This window comes from Theropithecus gelada, chromosome 10, assembly GCF_003255815.1.
Source record: "Theropithecus gelada isolate Dixy chromosome 10, Tgel_1.0, whole genome shotgun sequence".
NCBI lineage: Eukaryota > Metazoa > Chordata > Mammalia > Primates > Cercopithecidae > Theropithecus > Theropithecus gelada.
Window position 1 is genome coordinate 47,738,967 of NC_037678.1, and position 26,220 is coordinate 47,765,186.

The following is a 26,220-nucleotide window of genomic DNA, read 5'->3' on the forward strand; positions in this document are numbered from 1 at the left end:
CCCATGCCTCTGTGTAGGCCTAGTATGTGGTTCTGTACAGTCCCAGAGTCCAAGCCACTGCATTCTTTTCAATTCAACTCACTCTCACTTTCTTAATTACTAACACAATATCTTTCAACTCAGATTCTTTAACAGGGGTATCTGGTTGGTCATTGACCATCCAATGGATTGTCCAGCTTTGGGTCATGTGTTTCTTCCCTGTATGTTAAAAAAAAAATGGAGCAGAAACTGGTTTTTTGGGTTTGAAGGAAACTGTTAGACCCTCATCATTCTTTCCAACGGATAGGCAGTTTCCTTCAGCATTACCAATTGTTAGAACTGGCAGTCTCCACTGGCTGGCCAGGACTTCCACCAGTGACCTCCTCTCAACAAGACCTGCTGTTCTACCTACTTGTTTAAATTTTCTCATCACACTCATTCATATATTTACTCAATAAACACTTATTGAGAGTTTAGTCTCTGCTAAATCCTCTGCTAGCCTTTGAGGGCACAGTGGTCTGTCTTCATGAAGCTCACTGTCTAGTAAAAGATAAACTTAGGTTCTCCCTGTGGGAGACAGGGAGCTCGTGTAGTATAACAACAGATAATGGAAACCAGCCTTAGTACAGGTGTGTGAGATAAGACAGTGATTAGTCTTATTCCCAATTAACTTGGAACCCAGAAAAAAACCAAGTCATGACCACTTGTAACGATGACTGTCTTTAAGAATATCTGGAATATGGACAAATATAGATTCTGTTGGCAAGTCAAACCAAATACCTGTGTAATTCTTACTCTTTGTTTTGCAAAAAAACTGCACTATACTGGTAAGATTCACCTACTGTATGTAAATAAGTCTTATGATAATACTGATATCGATAGCCAAATGTATTGGGAGATCGAGTTAAAACCTCCTTGGGACATAATAGCTATGGAAAATGACTGGCCTGATCAGGCTAGATAATGCAGGCCAGATAATCTAGCTAACCATCATTTACTTTCTATGTTAAACAGTTCTGCACAAGCTAAACGTAAGGTACAAATATCAGTAGATTAAGGAGAAAAATGAATAATCAAATTAGTGCAAGAATAAAAAAATACGTATAATGGTTTCACAGGGCAAACTAGTTGTTTCTTTAAATTTACCCCTACCCCTCTCTGGCTTCTCAAACATGTTAGGCATATTTGTGTTGGTATTATGCTTTATCTGTTGTACAAATGCTACATCAAATGTCAACACTCAGACAGATATAAGCATTTGCTATAAGGGGTTTGTGGCCAGAGACCAGGGTCCTCGAAATGATAACAAATACATATATTGGTTTCTGACCCCAGTTCCTGACACAGAGCTCTTAAAACTTGTAATTTTCTGAGTGACGGAAACATCTGATACTTCTAAATCCCTTGGAATTTTCTGGATGATAGGAGTATCTTTTGTTCTAATGAAGCAATTTTTGGTGGGCTCTTGGATGGGGGAATGGGGAGGAAGCTGGTCACCAGAAAGACCAAGCCATAATTAGAAGCTTGGGACTTTCAGCTCATCTACCCCATCCTCCAGGAAGGAAAGAAGGGCTAGAGATTGAGTTACTACTATTCAATCACGCCTACATGACAAACCCTCCATAAAAATCTCTGAACTATGGGGTTTAGAGAGCTTCTGGGTTGGCAACCCAATTGCATGCTGGGAGGGTGGCACACCCCAACTCCATGGGCTCGAAGCTGTTGTCTTTGGGATTCTTTCTGGCCTTGTCCTATGCATCTCTTCATATGTAAACTTTATAACCTTTGTGCATACATTAAACCAGTAAATGTGTTTCCCTGAGTTCTGTGAGCTGTCCTAGCAAATCAATCAAACCAAATAAAGGGGTCATAGGAACCCCCAAGCCGGTTGGTCAGAAGTACAGGTTACAACCTAGGGACTTGTGATTAGCATCTGAGATGGCAGGGATGGGGAGAGGGGTAATTGTGTGGAACTGAGTTCTCTACCTGTGGGATCTGACACTACCTCCAGGTAGATAGAATCAGAATTGAGTAAAGTTGTAGGACACCAAGTTGGTGGGTCCTGTTGAAAATTATTTTTTGCGTGGGGAAAAAAAAACCCACACATCTGGTGTGAGAGGTGTTGTCTTGACTAATATGTGAGAGGAGAAGAAAAGGTTTATTTTTCATTAGAATAACCATCCATTTATATCCCAGAGAAGTCAGTGAGCTATGGAAACACATAGATTAATAACTTAAGCCCAGCTGAGGGGCAGGAAGAGTGGAGGAGTTGAGATAGAGATCTTATCTAGGGAAAATGACATCTAACTGGGGACCTGGGTTGGCAAAGAAAAGAAGAATGGGATGGAAAAGAAGGCTTCCAAAAGTGAAAAGTGCTATCTGGGAAACCAAGAAATTAACACGAACTGCTGCTACTGATGACCAAACGTATTGGGACACTGAGTTAAAACCTCCTTGGGACATCGTACCTATGGAAAATGACTGGCCTGAGCCGTAACTGAAGCTACCCAACCATCACCTAATTTCTGTGTCAAAGACTTCTGCACAAGCTAAACATAAGGTACAAATACCAGTAGATTAAGGAGAAAAATGAACAATCAAATTAGTACAAGAATAAGAAAATGTTTATAACAGCTTTACAGGGCAAACCAGTTGTTTCTTTATGTTGTTTCCCATGAAGACAGAATGGGATCATCCTGGAGAAGTGAATGCCAGAGGTCAGCAGTACTTGGGAGCCAACTCAAGAAACTTGATTTTGCTGAGAAGGAAATGAACAGACATCAGGGTTTTAACTAGGTCAGTAATTCTGTCCTGCTACTTTTTTCTGAACCCACTGCTAATCATCAGTTCCACGCCCAGTCTCTGGGTTCTTAACTGTTCTTAGTGCCAGTGAGTGAGTGATGATCTCCAGGAAACCTAACACTTTCTATGTTCTCCTCCTCATACTGGCAGTCTTAACACTTAGTTGAAGAAACACATAAACAGGAATTCTAATTCCCATTTGAACTTGGACACATTACCCTACCTCTTTTTGAATTTCAGTTTTCTCATAATTAAAATTAGGACCTCTAATCTCTCCTCGGGGATTAGACTAGACAATATATGTAAATAATTGAAATAAACCTGACGTGTAAAAGATCCTCAATAAATGACAATTATCAGTCAGCCTACATTATTGCTGATGGCTGTTATTGTTGTTTTTATACATGAATAGAATCAAAACAACTTCTGGAATCATCAATTTACTTCCAGGAGGAGAAAAAATAAATGAGGACAGTTACTCTCACAACAACAAAATGTGTGTGTGTGTACACAAAATCAATGAACTCACTTGGCTGAAGCCAAAAATAAATGGTAAATAAATATTATTAACATATGCAAATCATGAGTCATTTTTAAGATAATTCAAAGAAATAGTCTTTTCAATGTCTTGTTTTCTCTCAATTATCTGTCATTTCACGCATTTTGCCTTGAATAATTGCTTCAATTCTTGCTAACATGAATATATAGAGAAGTGTGATTACAAGGTATCTCTAGATGATGTTTGCCAGGAGTTCAATAGTACTCAAATTATGTTAACCTAACCCAGACCCTTCCAATGATTGTTTTGCATTTGGTTAATTTATTCTTTGCTGTGTCTCCACTTAAGTGTAACTCCCTACTGCTTCATTAACAACTGCAGCTGTATCACGACCGGAGTATGTTAACTTAATGGAAGAATCTATGAAAAACGGAACGGTTTCTGGTTGGCCTGGAAGTGAGGTACCTCTGAAATTCATCCACTCATTTGTTCATTCATGCCACAAAAATATAAGCAAAAATGCCTAAGTTTTCGTATCTCCAAAAGTAGACCCTGAGATAAAAAGGATGTAAGTGGAGATTGATTATTTGGGAGGTAATTCCAGGAAGCACAATGAGAGAGTGAGGAAAGTGAAGAAAGCAAATCAAGGAAGGGAAAAATGTCAACAAAGCATAAGGCAATGAGTAGTTACAGCTGCGGGCACCTGTGGTTAGGTGTTAATCCATTTTGCGTTGCTATCAAGGAATACCTGAAGCTGGTTAAATTATTTTAAAAATTGGGTTTATTTAGGTTACTGTTCTGCAGACTGTACAAGCATGGCAACAGCATCTGATCAGCTTCTGGTGAGGCCTTAGGAAGCTTTTACTTAGTCAAGAAGGCAAAAAGGGACAGGAGTGTCACATGGCGAGAGAGGAAGAGAGGAGAGAGAAGAGGTGCCAGGCTCCTTTAAACAATCAGCTCTCTCATGAAGAGAGCAAGAACTCACTCATTACCATAGGAAGGGCACCAAGCCATTCATGAGGGATCCGCCCCCCTCCAACACTGGGGATCACATTTCAACATGAGATTTGGAGGAGGCAAATGTCCAAAGCCTATCAACTCCCCACAGATCCTCTGAGAAATACAGAGAACACAGTTTGGAGTCATCCTACTGGAAACTGGCAAGCTATGTCATTTACCCACTATCTTCCGTCTCTCCACTGATTGAAGGTTGCTCTCCAGAACATGACATCTACCGCAATTCCTGGTTGCATCTCCTCCATCTGGCCCAGCAAGCTCCAATAGTGCTGGAGAAACCAGAATGATAGAAAAGTGTTTGCAGGTGCCAGGGGTTGAGATGGGCAGTTGTGGGGAGGGCATCTGCTGTAAGGTGGCAGCTGCTGTAATGAGTGAATTAATTCCTATGTTTAAACGCTTTACACAATGTGTGGCACAGAATAAGTGCCATATAACTTTAGCTTGTGCCATATTGTTTAGTGTCCTAGGTCCTGCTGTAAGTACTTAGGATATGAAGGAGAATGTGGCCTTGTTTTTGCCCTACATAGACTCATAGAGCTATGCTCAATTTCAAAAGCACACACTTCTCAGAGAAGAGTGTCCGTATATTTGTATATTCACTGTAATTCTAGCACAGTCATAATTAAGGATTTTTGATTGTTGAATTCATTTTTTATTTCTATTATATCCTTATTGCACAGTAGAACCAGGGCTCAAATGAAGAAGAAAAAGGACTAAAGCTTGCATGCATATATTATTCCTTCTCATGCATCATGAGAAAAAAAAAAAAAACTTCAGAACTTGCAGACCTTGCCTGTCCCCACTTTGTGCTTCAGAATGCAGAAGTTACATTTTGGGGTCCTAGATATGAGGTTATCTGAATCCTTCAAAAACATGCTCTAAAATTCTCTTACAGGAACACATTTCTGTAATTCCATTGTGCATTATCTTTAGACTCGTAACCCTGCAAATATGATGGGGAGGAGAAAAGCAAAACAAACACACAAAACATTCACTTCTCTCTGACACCTGCTATCTCTTCAGAGGGTTCGTATCTGATCAGAATTAATGTGACAGATGGAGCCAAATGAATAGTGACTGCTACCTTCCTGGAATTATTTCAGGTTATTCTGCCTCTCTAGCCATACATTAAGAAGGATATAATGGGAAACACACGCACAGACACACACACACAATAATCATTTATGAAGAATGACAAGTTAGGGAAGCCATGACTGCAATCTAGCAGACCTAGAGTCTGCTAATTTATTCACTCCCATTTCTGGTTAAAACATCACTTCCATGTGCTTCATAAACTTCCCAATATAATTGCCCATGTGTATTATACTTCACTGGCCTTCAAAGTCAGCTTTTTCCAGAAATTTGAAGGAATCTCTTTTAGTACCTGAGTCATATCTAATGGCCTTCTCTTCTGCAAACAAACTGTGTCTGCGTAGTTATGGTAAGCTGTGCATTAGAGACAATATTCAGAAACCTTGACAGAGACTTAAAAGATGGATAAGCTGGATTTTCCAAGCTCTGGAACATCTTTCAAATGCATTTTATTTTGATTTTCAGATATTCATCAGCCATGTTCCTGATTTCCAATACTTTGTTGATCACTAGGTATCTGTTAAGTAGCACCCTATAGGTTTTCTGATTAGAATCACAGCTCATTTTGGAGTTATCTACTAATTATTTTGTGAAATTGGCTGTTAATGCACATTAACTTTTTTTGAATAGTTAAAAGGAGTGATGTGGCCAATGGGTACAAAAATGGAAGCATATAGGGTGATGAATCTTGTTAATGAACCAAATGGTTCATGTGCTTTAATTGAGAGAGGGCTAATATTAAGGTTTTAAATGAAGTCTTTGGAGCAGGAGTTAAACCTCAAACATTCTAAATTTAAAGAAAATGTCTTCCATATACCTTTGCCAATCAGAAACAATGAAATATTATTTATAGTTTATGATGAGCAAATCTTAATGTTTTGTTTTTGAAGTTTGTTTTTATTTAAGAAAAATGAAACACAAACTAGACCAAATGTTTTTTCCATTAAAACTGTTTGTTATTTATCTATTCCAGACAGATACTCTTTAAGAATTTTCACACATCATCCTCTGCTCCCACCCCCAGGCTTAGCAAGATCCAGTTCAACTAGAAGAAAAGATATGATATTTACAACCACTAGGCCTTCTTTGCTGAACAATGACTGGCATTTGGTGCTAACTTTTCTTGAGACAAAGCCATTTTAATACAGTTCACTGAGCTTTCTTTTTATATTTAAACAACCAAGAGAGAATTAATTATTTCCATGTCACAATCCTTCAGGCTCCACACATACTCGATAGCATTTATCTCTACAAATTATATAGTCAGCATTTAGACATTTAATTTGGAAATAGGATGTCTTTGTCTCTCACCCCTAGATTATATATGCCATGAAGATACGAACAGAAATATCTTGCTTCCCAGTGCCTAGGAAAGTTGGTGCTGAACAAATATCAGTTGAATGAATGTTGGCTGAAAGATTATTCCACTTTAAGATACATTTGGCTTCTAAATCATGAGCATAGACAATCTTTCTGTGACTCAGTCTGTTTATCTATAAAATGAAAGTAGTATTCATATCCACCTTATATTGATGTTTTGAGAATTAAATGAAACATAAGATATTAAACATTTGAAATGTGCCTGACAAATAGTAAGACTTCGGTAGTTGTTACATATTAATATTATATTCTTATTTTTGTTACTATTATTAGCATCTTCCAAGCATTCATCCACCTAGTTCTGATAACAGCTGCACCCTATTTTTCCTTTGAGGAAAACAGCTCTTTTCCCTCTTCTTGTAATCCTTGAATTTTAGGTGGGGCCATATGATGGTTAATATTGAGTCTCAGCTTGATTGAAGGACGCAAAGTATTGTTCCTGGGTGTATCTGTGAGGGTGTTGTCAAAGGAGATTAACATTTGAGTCAGTGGACTAGGAGACCTTCAGTCTGGTTGGGCACCATCTAATCAGCTGCCAGCACAGCTAGGACAAAAGCAGGCAGGGAAACGTGGAAGGATTAGACTGGCTGAGTCTTCTGGCCTCCATCTTTCTCCCATGCTGGATACTTCCTGCCTCAATCACTGGACTCCAAGTTTTTCAGCTTTTGGACTCCTGGACCTACCTACACCAGTGGTTTGCCAGGGGCTCTTGGGTTTTTGGCCACAGACTGAAGGCTGCACTGTTGGCTTCCCTACTCACAAGGTTTTGGGACTTGAACTGGCTCCTTTACTCCTGAGCTTACAGACAGCCTATTGCGAGAGTTCATGCAGTGACTGTATAAGTCAATACTCCCCAATAACCTCTCTTTCATATATACTGTCCCTCTAGAGAACCTTGGCTAATACAGGCCACTAGCCTAACTCCTTCCAGCTTGAAAGGAGGCAGGAAGCCCAAGAGAGCTGAGTACATGTGCTCTATTTCTAATGTGACAAAGCTAGATTGGGTCAATATGAGTCAAGTTATTTTGATTTAATTGAGGCCAACAGAAGGTAAAGCTGACCTTAGGATGACTGATAATATGGAGGGAGGGACGGAGGGATGGAGAGAGAGAGAGGAAGAGAGAGAGAGAGAGTAAGAGAGAGAGAGAGAGGGAAAGAGAGGAAATGGAGAGGAGAAGGCAGAGGAAGGGGAAAGCGAAGGAAAGAGAAGAATGGAATCACTTGAGCCCCTGAAACTATCAGCATGTCACCTAGATTTACATAAGCCAGTAATGTTGTTAAATTACTTTGTATCATTTTTTTTTTACTGAGTCTGAGTTAGATTTATACCAGTTGTAACCAGTCAAAAACCCTGACAAATACAACCATTTTCTTTGTCTGCAAAAGAAAGGAGTTAGACAGAAGTATCTCCACTGAAGTTGTATAGTCCTGTACTTTTATGACAGTAATCTCATTCTCAGGGACTCAGGAAGGTTTCTTCTCATAGCCAGAAATCGCTTGCAGAGTCTATAAGGCGACCGCCATCCTCACTTCCCAAGGGTGACTGGGGTTGCAGTGGGATCACCTATGCTAAGAGTATCAGAACACTTTCAAATACCAAGTCCTCTTTTCAGGTCAATGGGGAAAATTTGGATAAAATGACTATGCTTCCTATTGAGAAAAAGTCAACTTCATAGTGAATGCAGTAGGAATGCAAGAGGCCTAGTGTATTAGTTTTTTCTCATGCTGCTAATAAAGATATACCTGAAACTGGGTAATTTATAAAGGAAAGAGGTTTAGTTGACTCACAGTTCCACATGGCTGGGGAGGCCTCACAGTCATGGCGGAAGGTGAATGAGGAGCAATGTCATGTCTTACATGGCGGCAGGCAAGAGAGTGTGTGCGGGAGAACTTTCCTTTATAAAACCATCAGATCACATGAGACTTATTCACTATCATGAGAGTAGCACAGGAGAGACCCACCCCCGTGATTCTGTTACCTCCCACCGGGGCCCTCCCACCACACGTGAGAATTATGAGAACTATAATTCGAGATGGGATTTGGGTGGGGACACAGCCAAACCTTATCACCTAGAAAAATGTAAAAGGCCTTCTATGCCTGGGCATTTCACAAGGGGACACTCTTATCTGTTCACGCTGGGTTTTCAAAACAATTGTGGAAAAGCAGACATTGATGAACTAGAGCTATAGCAAGCTGTCAAGTGATATCTTTTTTTAATTTTCTGAATTTACAGGAACCACTTATCTATCAGTTCTGTGGTGGCCAAAAGAGAACGACAGTCAAATAACCTGAGTTCTAAACTTGGCATAATCAATCCAAAGCCAAGTATAAGTTTAAGTGAATCCCTTAAGGTGGGAATTCAGTTTCCTCACCTGAGATATATGAAAGTTGATACCTCTCCAGCCTGGGTGACAGAGGGAGACACTGTCTCAAAATAAAAATAATTTTAAAAAAATAAAATGAAAAGAAAGTTGATATCTAAGGTCCACTCTGGCTCTGAAATGCCACAAGTCTATGGGATCCTAGAAAATTGTAACAATATGCAGAACCTCATCATAAAAGGGGATTCTTTGAGATGAGAGCTATAAGAAAGAAAAAAAAAGTGCTATTATTTTGCACGTTAGCACTAAAAACAAGACTTGACAAGGAATCATGGATTGGTAAACTAGAACTGTCAGAGAGAGACGGCTAATAAGTTTTTAAGAGGCGTTATTTAAAGACCTTCATAGAAAAATGCCCCCTAGGAGAGCTTCAAAGTCTGGGGATTGAAACTTATAATATTCCTTGGAAGAGTGTGATTTTATTTTTTAAGTGTTTTAAAGGATTTTTTTTTTCTTCTCAGTTTTTGGAGATGTATATTAGCAGAAGACTATGTTTACATAAGAGGCATTGAAAACACAGAGAAACAGCTTTCTCTTCAAGTCACCATCGCATCGGTTTTTTCCCCCCACTCTGTTAAACTCAGATAAAGGTTGAAGGGATCATAGAAAGTGAAAAGTTGCTGCAAAAGTTCCTCTTCAATTAGACTCTTTATCAGGGACTCCGGCCACATTTAATGTGCTAATGTTCCTTGACTCTAATGGAACAGACCCAGCAAGGGGAAGAGATTTCCAGTTAATGACTCCAGAGTTAGGTCTGCTTTTATCTCCCGACTCCCAGCCACAGGCTCACCCTGTACAGATGCTGATGTGATTCTATAAACGGCTTTTACATTTTATTCACTTCATACTTCCTGAGAGTCCATCTCCCTAACACAGATGGTTGGGGAAGTTATTTATTAAGCAAGCCTCATGGAAACGGGAACTTGGAAATGTGATTTCCACTGGTTGTAAAAGCCAAGAATGTCAATATTCATTATCCTGGTTTAGCAGGCCTTTTTTTTTTTTTTCTACAATTGCCCCAATGATCCACCTTAACACACAGTATCACAGGAAAAATTTAAGTAGAGTAATTAACATATTTAATCAATTAAGTCTGGAGAAATAAAAAGGAAGGCTCTCTCTTATCATAAATCAATTGCCCTGGAGACTTGGATGAAATGACTTTGAATGGTTACTAAATGATTCTTACTGGACTCTACAGAGCACTGGAAGAAATTAAACCAAGCCATTTCTAAGTTAAGAAGTGCCCCACTTTTAAGCCTAATAACTAATGCAGCTTTGTTTTCCTGTGTGTCGTGAACCTGTATCTGTTCCTATTTACTTCAGCATATAATTTACATATCCAACTCTATTCTGGTAATCTCTGGAAAAAGTAGTTCCTAGGTTCAATATAAGCCTCCATAAATACCTATCACAATCAGAAATTAAATCTGTCATCTATGAAACTTCCTAACAGAGGGCCCACCCTTCCTATACCGTAACGTGAAATGGTTAGGTTGCAATAAAAGACCTTAGCAATTTGTTTCTTCTAAGGGGGCATGACGGCATGACTTTGTGGCCAAAGAAAACATTTTGCAGTACCTTTAAATCTGATCACATTGACACCCAGTTATTTTTTCATACGTGCCAATAGCCTAATTAGACTACCAGCTCTGGATGTATCCTGTCACCTTTTTTTTTTTAATTTTTTATTATTATACTTTAAGTTCTAGGGTACATGTGCATAACGTGCAGGTTTGTTACATATGTATACTTGTGCCATGTTGCTGTGCTGCACCCATCAACTCCTCAGCACCCATCAACTCGTCATTTACATCAGGTATAACTCCCAATGCAATCCTCCCCCCTCCCCCCTCCCCATGATAGGCCCCGGTGTGTGATGTTCCCCCTTCCCGAGTGCAAGTGATCTCATTGTTCAGTTCCCACCTATGAGTGAGAACATGCGGTGTTTGGTTTTCTGTTCTTGTGATAGTTTGCTAAGAATGATGGTTTCCAGCTGCATCCATGTCCCTACAAAGGACACAAACTCATCCTTTGTTATGGCTGCATAGTATTCCATGGTGTATATGTGCCACATTTTCTTAATCCAGTCTGTCACTGATGGACATTTGGGTTGATTCCAAGTCTTTGCTACTGTGAATAGTGCCGCAATAAACATACGTGTGCATGTGTCTTTATAGCAGCATGATTTATAATCCTTTGGGTATATCCCCAGTAATGGGATGGCTGGGTCATATGGTACATCTAGTTCTAGATCCTTGAGGAATCGCCATACTGTTTTCCATAATGGTTGAACTAGTTTACAATCCCACCAACAGTGTAAAAGTGTTCCTATTTCTCCACAGACACATGAAAAAAATGCTCATCATCACTGGCCATCAGAGAAATGCAAATCAAAACCACAATGAGATACCATCTCACACCAGTTAGAATGGCGATCATTAAAAAGTCAGGAAACAACAGGTGTTGGAGAGGATCCTGTCACTTTTAATATGAACCCAGGGTTACATTAAACAGATGTAAATGGCCTTCATTCCTGGCCCACTTATGCTTACATAGGTTTTTATTTTTCAGCTAAGAGTACAAGCAACATCCACAATTCCACTGTGTCTGAAAAAGAGAATACTTGTACGTAAAAGACAGAAAACACCTGGGGGCCAAAGGTTTCCACACAAAGCACAGTTGTCCTTGAATATCTTCTACTTCTACTACTGCTGCTGCTACTGCTACTGCTACTGCTATTTATTTATTTAGAGACAGAGTCTTGCTCTTTTGCCCAGCTGGAATGCAGTGACCCCGATCTCGGCTCACTGCAACCTTCACCTCCCCAGATCAAGCGATTCTCCTGCCTCAGCCTCCTGAGTAGCTGGGACTACAGGCACGCACCACCACACCCAGCTAATTTTTGTATTTTTAGTAGAGACAGGGTTTACCATGTTGGCCAGGCTGGTCTCAAACTCCTGACCTCAAGTGATCCACCCGCCTCAGCCTCCCAAAGTGCTGGGATTACAGGTGTGAGCCACCGCGCCCAGCCTATCTACCACTATTAATAATGAATCGATAAAATAATGACCTGTAGAAGCCAAAATTGCTTAATTATTTGTAGATAACAGTTGAATTCTTTTCTGATGATTTTTATTAACTCTGGTTTACCATTGTAATTGTATTGCTGGTAGTATTAGTAATAAGAAAAAGAACAAGAACAAAGACTGAATATTTTGCATTTATTAGGTGCTTTTCCATGCATCATCTTCTGATTTTTAGAATGACCCTGAGAGCCAGATACTATTTCTATTATTTCACAAATGCAGAAATTGAGATTCAGAAAGCCTAAGTGAATTGCTTAGAGAGAGTAATAGCAAGTTATGTAATAAAGCACAAGATTTCCAAGCTCATTTACTGTCTTTAAGACCATGTGGCCATTTAAGCTCTGCAGTGCTTGGTCCATAACACAGGGCAGGAGTGAAGTACAGCAGAGGCAGCTGGTAAAAGCAAGGACTTAGGAGTCTCAAAGACCTTCATTTGGGGCTTAGCTCTGCCTCTTACTAGCTGAGTGATCCCGATAGGTGATTGCTCTATGCTTCTGTTTGTTCATCTCTAAAACAGACTTGCTAAGATTAAATAAGATGATGTATGCTATCAATGATAGACTGGATAAAGAAAAGGTGGTACATATACACCATGGAATTCTTGCAGCCATAAAAAGGAATGAGCTCATGTCCTTTGCAGGGACATGGATGGAGCTGGAACTCATCATCATCAGCAAACTAATGCAGGAACAGAAAACTAAATACCCCATGTTCTCACTTACAAGTGGGAGCCAAACAATGAAAACACATGAAGACTGGGAGGGGAACAACACACACTGGGACCTGTCAGGGGATGGGGTTGGGGAAGGAGAGCGCAAGGAAAAATAGCTAATACAGGCTCGGCTTAACACTGAGGTGATGGGTTGATAGGTGCAGCAAACTACCATGGCACACATTTAACTACGTAACAAACCTGCATGTCCTGCACCTGCAACCCAGAACTTAAAATTTGAATTTAAATTTAAAAAAAGGGTTTGGCTTAGTAATTGTTTAACAAACGGTAACTTTAGTAATGATCATATGCTCTTTAAAAATTATTTAATCATACAGTTTTGTAATTATTAATTATTAAAAAGTCACCTAATCTTTATTAATAGAGAATGGTAATAACAGAAGTATGGCACCAGCTCTCGGAAACGTATTCATGGCAGACACAGAAAGGTGGGTATTAAGTCATTCATCTTCAAGATCCATCCCTACTGTTACTAGTTCTGTGAAAACTTCTCTCTTTGCACTCAATTGAGTTGGTTGGCACCTCCCCCAAAATGCCACAGTTCTTTTTCAGTTCCTTCCCCTGTAGTCTTTAATATGTTCTATTGTAACATGGTATCTCTTCTGTCTTATCTTCCTTCTTTAGACCAAGAGCTTCCCATAGACAGGGATCAAGTCTAACTCATAGGTATATTTCCTATATCCCAGCATAGTCCCTGGCATGTGGCAGACACTTGGCTGAATAATGTTTGTCCATTTGAATTGAGTAGAGATGACTGCATGGCACAATTACAGTTGCTGCACATGGGAGCAGCCTGAAGGTTGGAGCATTAGAAGGGCTTTCAACTGAATATTTTACAGGGTGGTTGATAAGGAGAAAAGAACCTAGAAAAGCACAGCACATGGACAGGAAAGAGGATGCTAGAATTTGTGAAGTAGTGTGGAATATGAAACTAGCATCATGGACAAGGGATTCAACACACCAAAGCCAAGGTAAAGTTGTACTCAACAAGAGAGTGGGCTTGAGGATTGAGGAGAAGGGGCGGATGATGTCATGGTGACTAGCGGAATGAGGATAATGGTGATGCTATCAACACAACTGCGGGACAAAAACAGAATTTGTAATGGGTGATTTGTTATTACAGTTTTCAACATTATCATTGTTTCTTGAATAATATAAATAATTATATGCCTATTTTTTTCAGAATCACTATGAAAACTTACATCAGCTTAAATAATACACAATAATACTATCGTAGCAAATAATTATCCTAAACATAGACTCTATACAAGAAGCTCTGTTTATCAAGTTTTTTAGATTATTCTCAAAACCAAAAGTGTTCCCACTCATTGTGTCCTGGAAGTTTTTTCCATTAAAAATTATACTCCTTTTGAACTAAGCCATAGAGGTAACAGGATAGAGAAGCCGTCTTCTTCCAGTACTATCAAATGAAACAGTGAGACTATTATTTAGACATTTTCGATATTACTTGCTGTTTCAATTCTCCACCCCTCACATTGTATTGCTTGAAAGAAGAACTGATTGAAAACTTTATTTGGAAATATAAGCATGTAAGTTTTACTATAGCTTAAGGGAGATTAGATAGCAGTAAAACATTATCTGTCTCTGATCAACTATGAATAAATACGATTTTAACACTGCCCGAAAGCAAATATACTAGAAAAATAAAAACAGTCCCACCCAGCCTACAGAGAGTTAGTTTACAACGTCATGAATAACTGATCAAGTTATTAAATGAAGTTGTTCACAATTTAATGGTTGAGAACAGGATTATCATTAAACAACAGGGAAATCAACCATTGTATACTCAACGTGCAAAATTAAAAAGAAAACATTTTCTTTTTAATTTTTAAAGTAAATTGATTAAGAGTTAGAAAGAAGAGTGTAGAAAATTGACCAATCTCTTTTGTCAGCATCCATAAGCCAGCTGGTAGGGAAAAGAGAACTTTAAGCGCTTTTCTTTTCTGCTCCCAATGAAAGAAGCAGCACATTTCACAGCTGCTTAATAACATGCTTCCTCAATGTTTCTGAGTAATGAGATTGTCTGGGCAAGGAAAATAGAACACCATGCTCTAGCAAGAAAAGATGACCAAGTATCCATAGCCACTGTCAATCCTCCGATTTTCTACTCCTACTCAAAGCAGGGGCCAGCAAAAGCAAAAAGGGATATTCATTATGAAACACCGGCCTCTACTTGCTCATTAACACAGGGAAAACCGTCTGGGCATGCACACTTTAAATCACTAAGAAAAAATCATTTGACCTCAGCCACATGTAACTGGGAAGCTGCTGATGAAAGGATCATCTAAGCAACTTCAGTCTTAGGGAAGCCAAAGGCTCTGAGGTAGAATGTGCCAAGGCTTCCTCCACCTGGCTCTTTCTTCAGTCTTGCTCAGGAGAAGGAAGCCAGTTCTTTCCTCTGAACACCATGACCCATCCTCTTTCGTCTGAACACCATGACCCATCCTCCTTATGTTTCTGCAGCATCCCTTATGCTTGGTTTATAACTGCAAGGTTCCCACTTAAAAAGGAAAAATAACAGTGCAGACACATGCATGACTGCAAAAACACTAGCATCTATATGGCATAGAGACACATACCTCTACATATTTACACACCTCTATATGCACACACAAACACACACAAGCAGGTGAATGCAAATACTATATATACACATATGTATAGATACCTGAATATACATGCAAGTACATATATAGAAATATATACAAATATGAATACATACATGCATATGAATCCACATGTAAGCATGCATATACACAGATAAATATATATATAAACACAAGCATGCGTACAACATATACTACATGCATACAAAATACATATAAGCATACTTACATACACCAAGATATCCATCAAATGTGTCCACCCATAATATATGCAGGTGTTTTTGTGCATATCATGTGTATATGTGTATATATATATGTGTATGTGAACACACTTATACACAGACAGGCATAGATAATATAGGCAATATAAAGCTCACAACAACTAGTATGGTTTACAAAACCCATGAAGAAGAAATATTTCTCCTGAAAGCTCAAATCTATATACTTGAATATCAAACAGATACTGTCCTGACTGGAGCAGAGATTGAAATAAGGGAAAAAAAAAAAAAAAAAAGAACATGAAAATCATACCTCTGTAGGGTCCCCAAATATTTTTTTAATGGGCCTAGAGATTAATGAGTTGTGAATAATTCAAGCCATAAATGCTAAGTATTTTTAACATGGGCCCCTTTGCAATCTAATGAAGGTTTGTGCCTTTTGCCCAGGGGAAAAAATGTAATACACATATAAGGATGTATACAAACTCAGTCTTTCCCAGATCATCCAAAGGTTAATACTCTTGACCTAGAGGTGTAAGTACATCCCTTTAACCTCAATTTCCCTTCCCAGAAAAAGAGAAATTTACCAGAAAAATATTGCTCATAGTGCAAACCCCTTCATTTGAATTTCTAAGTGTCTAAATTTTACTTATTACAACTCTCTGGTATTGAATTGCATCAAATACACTCAGAAATACCAAATAGGTTAGTAATTTTTAAAATATAAAACTAGAAACTGTGGTAGAATTTCTGATTTCAATTTATAACGTTTGTCATGAATCTGAAAAGGAGAAGTCAGAAGTCAGATGTTCCATATAAGCAGCTTACATAGGATCTGTATATTGAAAGGTATTTTATAAACTCGATCTTAAGTTACAGCTGCAAAACACATTTAGACTTATCTACGTGGGCAAATCTTACATTCTGGAAAGGGCAGTAGGCAAATATTAGTATCTGCAAATGCAATTCCTTTCTTTAGATCAGTAAAACACATCTCTTTACTTTTGAAATTTGGATCTGATTGTACTTCAAAGTCTTTCTCTGGGAGACCTCTAACTTGCAAGAGAAATCAAACCTTTCAGGCACAAGAGAAAAAGATTTTGAGATGAGATTTGAAAAGAGTCACAAGGCAGAGCCAGTTTTCAGGAGAGAAATCACTAAAGGGCACCTCCTTCGGACCTGACTGCCAACACCATTTGTGATTGCCAATTTCAGAAGGCAACAACGAACATCTCTAACCTCAGAGCAGCCATCGTTCTCTTACCCAGCTACATAGTAAACCATATGAGTAAGAGGAACAATAGAAAAACAGGATGCCTTTGACTTGACTACTTAAGAAAGGAGGTGCAGATAGATGAGGAAAAACATTGTTTTTTTCTTTTTTTTCTAGTAAGGAGGAAAGAAACTTGCAGGGGCCACCTGCATGAGTCACGAACTCTGGAGTATTTTAGCTTGATGTTAGCATATCACTCAATCTCCCATTCTCCTTCATTCTTGCCAGACAGGTATCTGGAAAGCAAACATACATCCGCTACCCAGATGTAATGAAATGCAATTAAGAATTTATCTTTCTCTGACAATTATAAGAGCAATCTTCAGAGGAAACCATCTAAACTTACAAGGATCCTACTTTATCTTCGAGTTCCACTTTAACTAATGGTTTCTAAATTACTTGAGTGGAAAATTAAGAATGCAAAACTTCATTTAAGGATGCATTAGGAACAAAATGTTTTTGCAGTAAAACTTTCATTAAGGAAGCCATGTACACATGCATTTAAAATACACATCTATTCCTCCTGAATATAGGTAAAGAGATAAAGCGATCTGTTGAAATTATGACATCTGGAGACAAGGCTGTTTAGAATTTTTAAATGAACAAATTTAGTATTTTTAAAAATCATGGTTATCCAACATCGAGTTCCAAATGCAACTTCTTCCCCCTCCCCACTTTCTCCTTCAAGGTCTAAGTGATTTCTGCTTCAAAAACCGTTTTGATTTAGCGGGGGTGAGGGGAGGTGGTGCTATACTGCCATCATAACTGCATTGGGAAATTGACAAATAGAAGGCAAAGTGTAAAAAAAAAAAAATGCCTTCAAGACCAGTGCTTCTTAAACTCTAATGCACATATAAATACAAATCACCTACAGATCTTGTTAAAATGCAACCTCTAATTCAATGGGTTTGGGGAGGAGCCAAGATTCTGCATTTCCAACAAGCTCCTGGGATACAATACTGCCCAGAGTCCCAGGACCACACTTTGAAGAGCAAGGGACCTGGACAGCCTGCCTTCTGTCTCAGCCTACCTTCTGCCACATCACATATAAAGAACAATAGTTAAGTACATGGAAAGTACTTTTCGAAGCATGCCCAAGGGCCCTAGATTCTTAGGACACTTGGTGAAATTTTACCCTTAGGCATTCAAGAAAGCATGTCAGATGGGAAACTGTGACAAGAGATATAGTTACAAGTAGAATCTTGAGTTGTCAATAATTTACAACAGAAGTGAATCATTTGCAAAATGTACCACCTTATCTACTATCACCAACCAGTCCTGGCTATTGCTATTTAATCCTCAGGAGTATTAAAAGCCACTGTTTAATCTGTAAATAAAACTTTTCTGCTGTTTACCCTTGGGTAGCTCTTACAGAGTTGTTCACATAGGAAGCAGCTCATACATGAGTCAGTGCTTAAAGTTGCAGTCCAACACCCATATGACAATTAATGTGTTTCTTAAAAATGTGAGTGATTCTGGCCGGGTGCGGTGGCTCATGCCTGTAATCCCAGCACTTTGGGAGGCCAAGGCCAGCAGATCACGAGGTTAGGAGTTCGAGACCAGCCTGATCAAAATGCCGAAACCCCCGTCTCTACTAAAAACACACAAAAAAATTAGCTGGGCACCATGTGCGTGGGCACCTGTAATCCCAGGTACTCAGGAGGCTGAGGCAGGAGAATCGCTTGAACCCGGGAGGCGGAGGTTGCAGTGGGCAGAGATTGCGCCACTGCACTCCAGCCTAGGTGACAAAGGGAGACTCTATCTCAAAAACGAAACAAAACAAACAAACAAACAAAAATGTGAGTTTTTCTTTTTCTACAGTCACTTCATAAGCATGACCTGCCTTTTCTAGCCACACAGCGCACCAGCCTGTCTTGTCTTGGTCTTGGCTTCAGTTTCTGGAGGACGGCAGCTTCCTGTGGAACTTTCCAAAATACACATACCCACAATGAATTGTATCTATACCCCTCAGACTATTTTAAAGGCAATCCACTGTAAAAGTACCCTCCAAAGTTGGTAAAAATTTCTTCGTAACTTACAGCAACAAATATTGAGATTTAATTGCACTTATTTCTTAATTTAGTTCCCAAGTATTATTCAATGATTTTTGTGACATTCTGATGAGAACCGTTGTTCTAAATAAGAAAATAAGATGTTCCATCATAATTGTTTACTGAATTAATTTTGACAATACAGCATTGATCTGATATTAATATGCCCAAGCCTGGCACATAGTAGACACACACACACACAAAAATTTGATTATTAAATAAATTTGGTAACACAATAAACAGTATGACCTTAGAAAACATCACTCAGTAAAACACACTCTCACTTTCATGAGAGTATACTTGGCTGTAATTCATTGAATTAATCCATACTTTTCTCTTAGATTAATCATTCTTAATGCAAGAGGCCGTAAGCAGGAAATTAAAACAGCCTCCTCCAATCTTTTGTTCTAACTGTGTTACTAGAAAAATGACAGAACAATTCACTAAAGTTATGTTTATCCACAACAAAAGGTCACAGACTATGGCCTGTGTCAGTGGTTACCTTTCATTCCTCATTTTAAATCCATTGTGTTATTACATTGTATTTAAACTTAAGACAAATAGGCTGCAATTTGAGATAATGAGGATGCCATAAACGTATCTGCCTTTATCACACCACAAAGGCACAGTGCTAAAAACATTAAAGCAAGGGTCGTCTGGTGTGTGGTCAATGGAGCATCCCAGGAGTTCCATGAAATGTAACCCAAAGGCCATTGGATGGTTGGAAACCATGTCGGATAAAAATGATAGAAAATAAAAATAAAATCCAGAAATGGCAATTTTAAAGAGAATGAGGCAATTGTTGATGCAGGAGGCTAGACAGATATTTAGTCATACTGAACATTTTTCATTCTGTGTCGCTGTACAACCAAAATGACTAGTCAGTGGCAAGTGCCAACTACCATGATCACAAAACAGAAGCAGTCACAACCTTTTCCTCCACTTCTAGAGATGGATTTGTGTTCCCACTAGGCATGATGACATGGTATGGGCACAGCTTGTGCTACCTACTCAAACAATCACACAAATAAAATAGAAACAGGTAAAGGTACTTGACATGAGGATGACCCTGAAACATCTCTCTCCTGTCTATAGTGCTTTCCATTTCTGTTCCTGGCACACTTTCAAAGACATCATTTCTCTTCCTCCTTTACTCCTTCTCCAGCTTGTAAAGGGAAGGAGAATTCTGACCTGTGCTTCTCTGAGAAGAATCCAGGTGGCTCTCAAGGTAAAACTGACACATTACAGCCCTCTCGACTCCACAGCAAATCCATTTTCTGAAAGGATCAGCATTTATTCAAGGTCAGGAACTACGCAAAGAGGGGGAAAATGTATTTATTTGCTATTTTGTGAGTTTGGCCTCTTGTCCTTGAAGAAATTTTTTAAAAACCCACTCTGAAGAAACACTTCAGAAAACCTTTGTTCAGGAAAGAATTTCTTTTTCTTCTTTACATTTTTATTCTGTTTTTGCTTTTGTCCACATATGTATCATGGTTACAAAAAATAAAAAGAAAAGATTGAAAGCAAAGTAATAAAGCAGCCTTTTAAGATTGGGGCTGGGCAAGAAACGTGATTAGAGCCTTGAGAAACAGGCATTAATTTTGTGTGAAAATTGACCATTGGGATATTTTATTAAATTATATGGTTGGATTGGTTAAAATTTAGTGTCCTTGAAGTGCTGAGTAGCAAGATATTATTTTCATTTTCACTAAATGTCTTCAGCAGCTCAATGGCATGGGAAAAAGCAGGTAAATGATCCACCACATGGCAACACACACAGGCAGTTTCTAGAAGAGGAGGCAGCTATTGCTGCAGGACCTTTTTCATCTCCACCTGCCCCTTCTAAGGTGAAGAGCTGGCCCACAAGGTGAATTTCTTAGTGCCAAACATTTTCAGTATATTGGGCAGGGGGAATATTGCCTTTACAGGATTAACTCATTTTCTGTGTGTATTAGTTGGTTTTCACACAGCTATAAAGGACTACCTGAGCCTGGGTCATTTATGAAGAAGAGAGGTTTAATTGACTCAGTTCCCCAGGCTTAACAGGAAGCATGACTGGGAAGGCTCAGGAAACTTACAATCATGGCAGAAAGTGAAGGGGAGCCAAGCACCTTCTTCATTTGGTGGCAGGAAAAAAGAGAGAGAGTGTGTGACACAGAGAGAGAGAGAGAGAGAGAGAGAGAGAGAGAGAAGGGGAAAGTGCCACACTCTTAAATCATCAGATCCAGTGAGAACTCACTCACCGTAACAGCAAGGGGAAGTGTGTGCCCATGACCCAATCACCTCCCGCCAGGCCCCTCCTCCAATTCAACATGAGATTTGGGTGGGGACACACATCCAAACCATATCACTGTGTGCAGTTCAGGTGAGGGAAGGAAGAGGTTCTGACTATTGCTGAAACAGGCACAGGGACATCCATGAAATGGGGCATCATAAAGGACTCAGAAATTATACACCTGTGGTTTCCAGACAGAATATCATCCAACAACAAAATGAGGGGAAAATAAAATTAAATCTCGTTTTGCTTGAGAGGTATGTTAGCAGTCATTTGAGAGAGTCTAAAAAGGTTATCATAAATTATCAGAAATAATGATCATTAAACAATGTGCAAGCATCTTAGTCCATATTTTAAACCATATGATATTCTGAATGTTAACATAATGTAATCTCATATGGAGATATTTATATTGGACATCTTAAAATAACCACGTCAGAAATTTAGGTACCTTTATTTTCCTCACAATCCAATATTCAAGCAAGCCCAAGTTCCACTGATTTTATTAAAGTTGTCTTCTCCTCCTTCCTATATGTGACTGCCTGGTTCAGGACTTCATTACTCCTTGCCTAGGACTAGTGCAGTGGCCTCCTATTTGCATTCCCCATTGCACCCTTTAGGGCTGGCCATTTTGCCAGTTTTGTCTGCCAAGGAGGAGCAGAGGCTGTTATCCAGCCATGCCTGTATTTCAAAACACCCCCCTCCCAGACTACCCACCCCAATCTCTGTGTTATGAATCCAGGTGCCAGCCTCTACCACCTCCCTAGAGGAAAGGCCACATTTTTTGAAAAAAAGCTATCACTTACTTAAAATGGGCTAGTGTTAGCCCTACTCACTATCCATCAAAGTCTCTCATCTAAGATGCTGTCTAGAGTTAGCCTCTTGTTTAAAATCCTTCAAAAGCTTCACACCACTGTTCTTAGCATAAAATAAATAGAATCCATGCCTGTTTTTAACATAGCTTATAAAGCTTTTCAACACATTTGTCATTCATGTCTTCTTGCATTTACTGAGTACTAATGCTACAGTCATATGAAACTGACTTCATGTATCCAGCCCAACATATTGCCCCATCACTCTACTCACAACTCTTTCCCCAAACTTACATCTTGAATATGTACCCATCAACACACTTATTTGATGGGCACGATCCATGTTGAATTCATTTTAGAGCTCCTATGTCTGGTGTGGGCCTTGGTGCCCAGGAAATTCAATTAATAGTTGCCAAAATTGTTTTAATGGGACATCAAAGGTGATACACTTATTTCTCTGCTGATGTTCTTGACACCATCTCTAAAGTGTTAAAGTGGAGAGAGTTGATGGAGAGGTGGTAGGGTGGATTTTGAAGATTTATCTGCTGACACTTATATTAAAAATCTGCCACTGAGAGGGAATGAGAAATCTATTAGTTGCATTTACTCCACTGTGACTTTAAATGATATCCTTGTCAAGAAAAAGCATGCAGAGAATTATTTAGGATAAAATTATAAAAAAAGATTCAACCATTAGCAAGAAGTTAATTTTGCTTTCAAATACTTGGTTGACTTTTAAGTTTACTTTGGTACATCTATATATCTCTCTGGCAGTAAAACTTCAAAAGAACCATGAAATGTATAAAAACTATAAAGGAAAATTTTCTATGGTGAAATACGCTGGTCCTTGTGTGCACATGAGTATACACACACACATGCACACACACACACGCGTACACACAGAGACAAACACAAACACTCTCAGGTCATGTTGGTTTTACAGATCATGTAAATCTTAGCATCAGCATTCATATCTTGCACATTCTATGTACTCAATGAATGGAAATCATATCCCATTGGTGCTTAAAATCCTCCAGTGGCTCCCCACCAACTCCTGAGCACTACTTGCCATATTGTTCCTTATCAGGATCATTCTGACCGCTCCAATCACCCCAAGCACCATGTTTCTGCATGCACTTTGCTCTGTGTCAGGAAGCTCCCTTCAATCCTCCAGGCAGGCCCAATCTTTCTACCTCCTCTGCCATTACCTTTCTCAATGTCAAAGCCTGTCTAGGATACCTTTAGCTTTCAAAATGCCACTCTGCTATTACCTCCCCTGTAAAATCTCACCACAGTGAACAGCTCTTACTTTTGTTTGCCAAGCACTCCTTTTCTTTCTTATTTTTAGGAAAACTGATTCTCCACGGCTTGGTTGGGACTCTATACCTACACCAGCATAGCCTAAGCCTGAAAATCAGAGTCAGACTCTGGACTCCTTTGGTTGGCTTATCAGTGTTGGGAAGAAATTAGACGGGTGGATCACGAGGTCAGGAGATCGAGACCATCCTGGTGAACACGGTGAAACCCCGTCTCTACTAAAAAATACAAAAAACTAGCCGGGCGAGGTGGCGGGCGCCTGTGGTCCCAGCTACTCGGGAGGCTGAGGCAGGAGAATGGCGTAAGCCCGGGAGGCGGAGCTTGCAGTGAGCCGAGATCGCGCCACTGCACTCCAGCCTGGGCGACACAGCGAGACTCCGTCTCAAAAAAAAAAAAAAAAAAAAAAAAAAAGAGTTATAAAAGACCTTTATCTCAGAGGAACTAGAGAATGGCAGGCCAAATGAAAAACAGGTGTAAAACACAAGGTGACTCTCAAGGTTATTTCTGAGGCAAGATTTTGGTCTTCAAGAACAAGGCAAAGGTACTACTCTTGGAACCAGAGCTAGAAGTAAGAAAAAGGTTCTCAAGGATGGTTTCATGTGCAACTATCATGCTTAAGATCTGGAGGTTCTTGTGTTTCCCCAGCCTGAGGTTGCACTGAACCCAGAGCCTAAGCTAGAGGTGAGCCTGCTCAGGTCAGCCAAATGACTTTGTATTGGGGGCTGACGGGTTAAAAGGGACCCAGCAGGTCTTCACGCAGTGCAGCAGAGCACAGCATAGCAGAAAACGAACAGGCTTAAGAGACAGATGGGCTCTGCAACTTTCTAGCTTTGTGACTTTCGAAAAGACATCTAAATTTTCAGAGCCTCAGATTGTTCATCACTCAATGGAGATAGCAATATTGACCCAGCAGAGCTGTTTTGAGGATTATAAATGATATAGATATATACGAAGCTCTTAACCCAGTGTCTGAAGCGAAGTAGAGTTGCCATAAATTCTGGTTTTCACAATTACAACACTTAAGGAAGACTTTTCTCAAAGTGTGGTCTGCCTGAGGACCTATTAAAATACCAGTGTCTGAGCCCCAGGATCAACTGACTCAACCAAATGGGTCCCTCAAATCTGCATTTTAACTTACACCCCAGATAATTTTTAAATACCTTTGATTTAATTTTCTAGGTGATTTTTTTTTTTTTTTTTTTTTTTTGAGATAGAGTCTCACTCCATCACCCAGACCGGAGTGCAGTGGCACAATCTCAGCTCGCCACAACCTCAGCCTCCTGGGTTCTAGCAATTCTCCTGCCTCAGCCTCCCGCGTAGCTGGGACTACAGGTGCACACCACCATGCCCAGCTAATTTTTGTATTTTTAGTAGAGATGGGGTTTCATCATCTTGGCCAGACTGGTCTTGAACTCCTGACCTCATGATCTGCCCGCCTCGGCCTCCCAAACTGCTGGGATTACAGGCATGATCCACCACACCCAGCATAGGTGATTCTTAACTAAAAATCATAAATCAAGGAATCGCTGAAATATGCTGGAGACCCAAGAAAATAAGACATAGGAGGGAAGAGCAGTGGGCAAGAAAGACAGGACTTTGAGGTTTACTACTTCTGTTGAGAATAACAATAATAGGATCGGTCAGAACAACAACAGGGGCAGTAACAACTACAATAGAAACAACACAGCAGCAGCAGCATTAGCAGCTACAAGATACTGTTTGCCAGACTGCTCTAAAAACTTTACGGGTATCAATTCCTTCAGTCCTCATAATAACCCCATGAAATATTTCTCATTATCATCATCACATTTCAGATGAGGAAACTGAAGTTCAAAGGGATCAAGTAGCACAGCCAAGATCACACAGGGAATTAATGATGAAGGCGTGAATCAAACCCAGGCAGGCTGTTTGCAGAGGACACGCTGTCAAGCCCTGTGCTGTGACAGAGAAAAAGACACCTCAGTGTTGCCACAAATGCTATCATCAGCCCCTCAGTGCTGGCTAAGCGTGTCACTATGAACATGAGCACCCGGCATCCCGCTACATATCTGCATCCTCTTTCACCCACACAAACGCAATTGCTCACCTATTGCTCACAACTGCTCTGGCCCCATATGACGGCACTTCCTCTCCCCACGTGAATCTGCTGTCGGCAATCCCCAGTGGGTCAGGGCCATGCCTCTCTCATTCAACCAAGTATCCCCAGGGACGAGGATATGCAACGTGGGAGGGACTCCATCAATATATGTTGAATAATTGATGCTCTATAGTAGACTCAGAACTCCAACTCCTAGTTATTCAAACTATAAATAAGAACAAACTCTTGCAACAACATTTTCCACTCTTGGAAATTTTTCAAGCTGCCTTATATAAATGTCATTACATTATAAATGCAATTTCCCAATCCCCTACTCTGGGCTAGACAAATCTTTAGAAGCTCCCGTTAGTGATAAATAACTCTCTACTTAGAACCAAAGATAGGCTCAGTTGGCATCTATTACATACCAACAGTATGCCAGACAGTATGTGGGCACTTTCACTAATGCCTTCCAGAGACTACCACATAGTAGGTGCTTAATCTGTATAGATGCTACTACTTGAATTATGACTGAGTTACATCCAGATAATCCACTGTGAATGAAAATATTGTAAGTCAAAAGTGAGATTTCACTAT